At 42.2% G+C, this 7500-nt stretch overlaps 1 pseudogene; it reads left to right on the forward strand.

The window, feature by feature from the left end:
• Positions 1-6240: 6240 nt before the first annotated feature.
• LOC142355586 (5.8S ribosomal RNA) lies at positions 6241-6392 on the forward strand (annotated as a pseudogene).
• Positions 6393-7500: the final 1108 nt, after the last annotated feature.

Genomic DNA, 7500 nt, shown 5'->3' on the forward strand with positions numbered 1-7500 from the left:
ACAGCTACTAGTAGCCGTAATTGGTCAGGGAAACATTGTTGACCGGTGAAACTTCACATGGGAAAGACACACAAATTACTTGACAAAACAATAAGTATTATGCTGTTTCTAGTATGCGAAAGCAGAAACATCAGCATGTGAAAGTTGTGAAGTTGAAAAGTTTTTGTGTTGAGTACGGTGTTGTTACTAGTAACCATGTCGACAGCTGGAAAGCTGTTCTCTAACCAATAAAAGGTAAAACTTCTGTATCTGAAGAGGCGGCGTGATTGAGATTTTTAACAGACTAGTATTATGTTGTTTCTAGTAGGCGAGAGCCGAAACATCGACATGTGAACATCTGGTTTTTTAAATCATGAGTCAATTCTCCCTAGTATGATACAGTTGTTAGCCGGTATTGGTAACAGTAGAACAGAGATTTGGAGGGCAAAACCTGCTCATGGGAAATGCTCACAGAGCGCTATCTACCAGTACACATAGTATTATGCTGTTTCTAGTACGCGCGAGCCGAAACATCAGCATGTGAAATGTGTAATCGTGGGTAACTCTAAGTGTGTAGAGTACTGTGTAGTAACTAGTAGCCATGCCAAAGCATGCATTGAAACTCTTCGTGATTTAAAAAGCTCAAAGCAAGATTGACGAGGCCGCAAGGCTATGTCTTTCTAAATTCGAACAAATCGAAAGATTGTTCAAAGTACAATTAAACTGATTGATCCTGTCAGTTGCCATATGCTTGTCTGAAAGACTAAGCCATGCATGTGCAAGCGAAGCTTGAAAAAGTGGAACCGCGAATGGCTCATTAAATCAGTTACTATCTATTAGTTGATTTGCAAGCTAAATGAATAACTGCGGTAACCCTGCAGCTAATGCATGCTGATTGTCCGACACTGTCGGAGACTTTTACAAGACTACACCGGGTGATTTGCTAAGTACAGACACATCCCGTGATGAGTCCTAGTAACTGAAAGATCCCAGATAGCTTCGGCTTGGGGACGGAACTTCCGAATTTCTGACCTATCAACCTATGATGGTAGTGTAACGGACTACCATGGTTGTGACGGGTAACGGGGAATCAGGGTTCGATTCCGGAGAGGGAGCCTTAGAAACGGCTACCACATCCAAGGAAGGCAGCAGGCACGCAAATTACCCACTCTCCGCACGAGGAGGTAGTGACTAGAAATAATGATATGAACCTTTATGGTTTGTAATCAGAATGGAATGGACTTAAAAGCTCCATTGATGAACGAGTAGAGGGCAAGTCTGGTGCCAGCAGCCGCGGTAATACCAGCCTCTACAAGCGTATGCAATAGTTGCTGCGTTTAAAAAGCTCATAGTTGGATCTGTTTGAGTAGAACGGCAACATGGTCTTCAGTTAAATCTGTTGACTCGTTCCGCTCATCCTTCGCATCGAAGAAATAGTTTGCACTTAAATGTGACGAACTGTGGAAACGGTGTTTTCACCCTGAGAAAATTAGAGTGTTCAAAGCATCCTTTGGGATCGAATAATAAAGCATGGAATAATGGAGAATGACCCGCTACTCGATTGATGCCGGTTGGCTGAGTGCGGTAATGATTGAAAGGAACAGACGGGGGCATTTGTATTGCTACGTTAGAGGTGAAATTCTTGGATCGTGGCAAGACAAACTACTGCGAAAGCATTTGCCAAGAATGTTTTCATTAATCAAGAACGAAAGTCAGAGTATTGAAGAGGATTAGATACCCTCGTAATTCTGACCATAAACTATACCAACCTACAATTTGTCAAAGTCGATCTTGACTTGGCAAGAGATTAACCGGGAAACCAAAGTTTATTGGTTCCGGGGGAAGTATGGTTGCAAAATCGAAACTTAAAGGAATTGACGGAAGGGCACCACCAGGAGTGGAGCCTGCGGCTTAATTTGACACTCAACACGGGAAAACTCACCCGGTCCAGACATCTTAAGGATTGACAGATTGAATATCTTTCATGATTATATGGGCGGTGGTGCATGGCCGTTCTTAGTTAGTGGAGTGATCTGTCTGGTTAATTCCGATAACGAACGAGATCTTCTCCATCTAAATAATGAAATTCACTATATGTGAATTCAAACACTTCTTAGAGGAACTATGCGGAATTAAATACCGCAGATGAAGTGAGGCTATAACAGGTCTGTGATGCCCTTAGATGTTCTGGACTGCACGCGCGCTACACTGTGTACTTTTAGATTGAGTACTCAGCCCTTGGTCCGAAATGGACTGGGCAATCAGAGAAAAGTACAGCGCTTCAAGGGGATCGTCTGTTGTAACTTGCAGACGTGAACCAGGAATTCCTGGTACTTATGAGTCAACAACTCATAGGGATTACGTCCCTGCCCTTTGTACACACCGCCCGTCGCTACTACTGATTGGATAGTTAAGCAAGAATTGCAAATTCCTACTGTTGGGACTTCGGTCTCCGGCAACGGGATGAAGCGGATCGAGCTTAATTGTCTAGAGGAAGTAAAAGTCGTAACAAGGTTTCCGTAGGGGAACCTGCGGAAGGATCAGTGATTGATTCCTTCGGGCATGGCTGCTGGTAGAGGCCATGTCTGTAGTGCGCATGACGCTCTGTCGCTAGAGATTGCTTGGCAACCAATCTCGAATTATGTATCGAGCTCAAAAACTACTTGTGTGGATACATAGTTCAGCAGTCATGGCAAGGGACTGCTTAAAGGGAGACTAGTTAGCAAAAGCAGCCTAGCAGAACTGCAGCTATCTAGATCTCAGAAGCTGGGTTATAGAAGCCCAGCTATAGACTTGTGAATGAGAAAGGCCTAAAAAGGTCCACAAGTCGCGTGGTTAGAACCGACACGCAAAAATCCCAGCGAGTGACAGAGCGTTGCGCTGTTCAGTGGGAAAGAGTTGAGCTACTCGGGGCGCCCACTGAACTTGCTCCGAGCCAAAGGCTCGAAAAAACACAGCTTAGCCTCAGATCCTTTACATAGAAGGCTAGCTAAAATAAACTTACCTTGGACGAGGGTAAAGTTTAGTCAGTTCTTAGGGGAGAGTAATCCACAGCTTCTCGCCCTCTGAACATTCTCCCAGATATGTAGGTCTGGGAGAGTCTCCTCCTGTTCTTCGGAATCTGGAGGTAGACAAAGACAGTACGATACGATCTTGCATCGGGATGACTAACCGATAATGATCATAATCTGACAATTTTTCCGGCTTGAGGCACCGGAGTCAGATTAAAGACACATACTGAACTAAAGGCGTATGTGCAAAGCTTGTCGGAGTGTAGAGAGTCAAGCTGAGTTGACTCGTCACGTGGTGATGACAACAGCCATGTGCAAAACACTCACAACTTTATCGTCTATGTGGAAAAGGTTGCTAACAGCGCTCTCTATGAGAGGCCCTCGCATATAACTATACGAGGAAAAGGCGATAGAGTTGTTTGAATGTGGGGCAGGTTCATCGACAAGCTAAGTTGATCACATTCTTGTTGTGGCATCCTACTAGAATTGGTCACGGTCTGCACCAACTCTCCCCAAGTTGGCCAGACTTAAAACTAGAAATAAGGTTTGCAGCTATGTGAACCTAGAAACTGTAAAGGAGTTGAAAGAACTTAAAGGAATTGAAAGAGGCCTTGAGGTATATCCTCTTGGTAAAGACCCACAAAAGCTCACAAAAGTGGCTTCGAAGGGCAAAACTGGTTCATCCAAAACAATTGGAGAGCTTAAAGCAGAACCAATTCGAATGAAACACTATTGGTGAAACTTCATCATGAGAACGTCACAAGCTGATCACGCTCTATGATATGACTAGTATTATGTTGCTTCTAGTAGGCTAAGCGCAAGCCGAAACATCAACATGTGAAAGTCGTAGAATTTTGCAATCAAACTGTGGCTAGTACTGTGATGTTACTAGTAACCTGGTGTTCCGTCATATGGCCAAGAGAGCATTTGAAGGCGAAACTTCTGCATGGGAAAGCTGCATCATGATCAAAATTTTATATCGAGTATTATGTTGACGTTAGTAGGCCTTGGCCGAAAACGCAGCATGTGAAAGGTATAGATAAAAGTTATTGTTGCAGTCAGTACTGTGTAGTTACTAGTAGCTGGATTTAAGCTCAAAATGAGACACTGTTGGTGAAACTTCATCATGAGAATGTCACAAGCTGATCAAGCTCTATGATATGACTAGTATTATGTTGCTTCTAGTAGGCTAAGCGCAAGCCGAAACATCAACATGTGAAAGTCGTAGAATTTTGCGATCAAATTGTGGCTAGTACTGTGATGTTACTAGTAACCTTGTGTTACGTCATATGGCCAAGAGAGCATTTGAAGGCGAAACTTCTGCATGGGGAAGCTGCATCATGAACAAAAGTTTATATCGAGTATTATGTTGACATTAGTAGGCCCTGGCCGAAAGCGCAGCATGTGAAAGGTATAGATAAAAGTTATCGTTGCAGTCAGTACTGTGTAGTTACTAGTAGCTGGATTTAAGCTCGAAATGAGACACTGTTGGTGAAACTTCATCATGAGAACGTCACAAGCTGATCACGCTCCATGATATGACTAGTATTATGTTGCTTCTAGTAGGCTAAGCGCAAGCCGAAACATCAACATGTGAAAGTCGTAGAATTTTGCGATCAAATTGTGGCTAGTACTGTGATGTTACTAGTAACCTTGTGTTACGTCATATGGCCAAGAGAGCATTTGAAGGCGAAACTTCTGCATGGGGAAGCTGCATCATGAACAAAAGTTTATATCGAGTATTATGTTGACGTTAGTAGGCCCTGGCCGAAAGCGCAGCATGTGAAAGGTATAGATAAAAGTTAGCGTTGCAGTCAGTACTGTGTAGTTACTAGTAGCTGGATTTAAGCTCGAAATGAGACACTGTTGGTGAAACTTCATCATGAGAACGTCACAAGCTGATCACGCTCTATGATATGACTAGTATTATGTTGCTTCTAGTAGGCTAAGCGCAAGCCGAAACATCAACATGTGAAAGTCGTAGAATTTTGCAATCAAACTGTGGCTAGTACTGTGATGTTACTAGTAACCTTTTCTTACGTCATATGGCCAAGAGAGCATTTGAAGGCGAAACTTCTGCATGGGGAAGCTGCATCATGAACAAAAGTTTATATCGAGTATTATGTTGACGTTATAGGCCCTGGCCGAAAGCGCAGCATGTGAAAGGTATAGATAAAAGTTATCGTTGCAGTCAGTACTGTGTAGTTACTAGTAGCTGGATTTAAGCTCGAAGTGAGACACTGTTGGTGAAACTTCATCATGAGAACGTCACAAGCTGATCACGCTCTATGATATGACTAGTATTATGTTGCTTATAGTAGGCTAAGCGCAAGCCGAAACATCAACATGTGAAAGTCGTAGAATTTTGCGATCAAATTGTGGCTAGTACTGTGATGTTACTAGTAACCTTGTGTTACGTCATATGGCCAAGAGAGCATTTGAAGGCGAAACTTCTGCATGGGGAAGCTGCATCATGAACAAAAGTTTATATCGAGTATTATGTTGACGTTAGTAGGCCCTGGCCGAAAGCGCAGCATGTGAAAGGTATAATATAAAAGTTAGCGTTGCAGTCAGTACTGTGTAGTTACTAGTAGCTGGATTTAAGCTCGAAATGAGACACTGTTGGTGAAACTTCATCATGAGAACGTCACAAGCTGATCACGCTCTATGATATGACTAGTATTATGTTGCTTCTAGTAGGCTAAGCGCAAGCCGAAACATCAACATGTGAAAGTCGTAGAATTTTGCAATCAAACTGTGGCTAGTACTGTGATGTTACTAGTAACCTTTTCTTACGTCATATGGCCAAGAGAGCATTTGAAGGCGAAACTTCTGCATGGGGAAGCTGCATCATGAACAAAAGTTTATATCGAGTATTATGTTGACGTTAGTAGGCCCTGGCCGAAAGCGCAGCATGTGAAAGGTATAGATAAAAGTTATCGTTGCAGTCAGTACTGTGTAGTTACTAGTAGCTGGATTTAAGCTCGAAGTGAGACACTGTTGGTGAAACTTCATCATGAGAACGTCACAAGCTGATCACGCTCTATGATATGACTAGTATTATGTTGCTTATAGTAGGCTAAGCGCAAGCCGAAACATCAACATGTGAAAGTCGTAGAATTTTGCGATCAAACTGTGGCTAGTACTTTGATGATGCTTGTAGCCAACCGAATTGGTTGAAAAGCCCAATAAGTAAGCTAACTTGGGAGAGCTTGTTGGAAACCAAATGCTACTAGATTGGTCCAAATACATCCTTCAACAGGGGATCACTTGGCTCGCTTTACGAAGAGGAGCACAGCTATATGTGTTAATTCGGTATGAATCGCAAGATTTGTTTACCGACCTCTCTAACGCAAAAGGCGGTCTCGGCTTCGGCTGTTGACTGCGTCCGATTCAGGGTTATATAACTCTCGATTGAACACATTGATGTTCTATTGTTGGTGCTTCCAATAAAATTGGAACACTTAAAGCAGAACCGATTCAAATAATAGCATTCTGATCAATGATTGCATTCCTTGATCAAGAACTGCTGGAGTCATTGTGATGGCGAATTTTCTTCATAAGAAAATTGCAAAGAGACGGAACTTAATGAGACTAGTATTATGTTGTTTCTAGTAAGCGGAAGCTGAAACAGCAACATGTGAAAATCAAGTTTTGTTCAATGATCTCGAGGCGATAAGTACTATGAAGCAACTAGTAGCCTAAGCATGACTCAGATTTGAGACAGTCAAAAAGACTGGCGAAACTTCTTCACATGAAAGTTACATAGAGAACTACAAATGTATACAGCGAGTATTATGTTGTTTCTAGTAGGCGAAAGCTGAAACATCAACATGTGAAAGTTGTCTGCAAACTGTAGAACGATATGTGATTAGTACTGTGCTGTTACTAGTAGCCAGTCTGACTGTAGAAGCCAAGACAAAGGGAAACTAATGCATCTGAAAAGGACAAGTTATGGAAAGGTATGCACGATAAGTATTATGTTGTTTCTAGTAAGCGGCAGCTGAAACATCAACATGTGAACGTCGTTGTGTACAGTAACCTAGAACTATATAGTCCTTAGTAACGTGCATTTACTAGTACCTGTAATTGGTATTCAGACTCAGGCAGTTTGGAATAGTTTGGCAAAGATGCACCAGAGAAAACTGGGATTTGATACAGAAATTGTTGAATACAAGTATTATGCTGCTTCTAGTAGGTTGAATCCGAAACATCAGCATGTGAAAATTGAAAACATTTCTGGTTCGAATTGTCACAAGTATTTGGTGATCTGAGTAGCCAAACTCACTACAACGCCAATTGAAGGCAAAAATTCTCAACGGGAAAAGCTATTCTCATTGAATGAGCTAACAAGACGAGTATTATGTTGCTTCTAGTAGGCGAAAGCCAAAACATCAACATGTGAAAGTCTTGCTGAACAAATTTAATGTTGTTGAGCTCAGTACCGTGTGAATTAGTAGCCATAATTGGCGAGCGAAAATTGAACTGGCGAAACTTCGTCTTTGGAAAA

This window comes from Convolutriloba macropyga, unplaced genomic scaffold, assembly GCF_964194025.1.
Source record: "Convolutriloba macropyga unplaced genomic scaffold, txConMacr16.3 SCAFFOLD_5841, whole genome shotgun sequence".
In the NCBI taxonomy this organism is placed as follows: Eukaryota; Metazoa; Xenacoelomorpha; order Acoela; family Convolutidae; genus Convolutriloba; species Convolutriloba macropyga.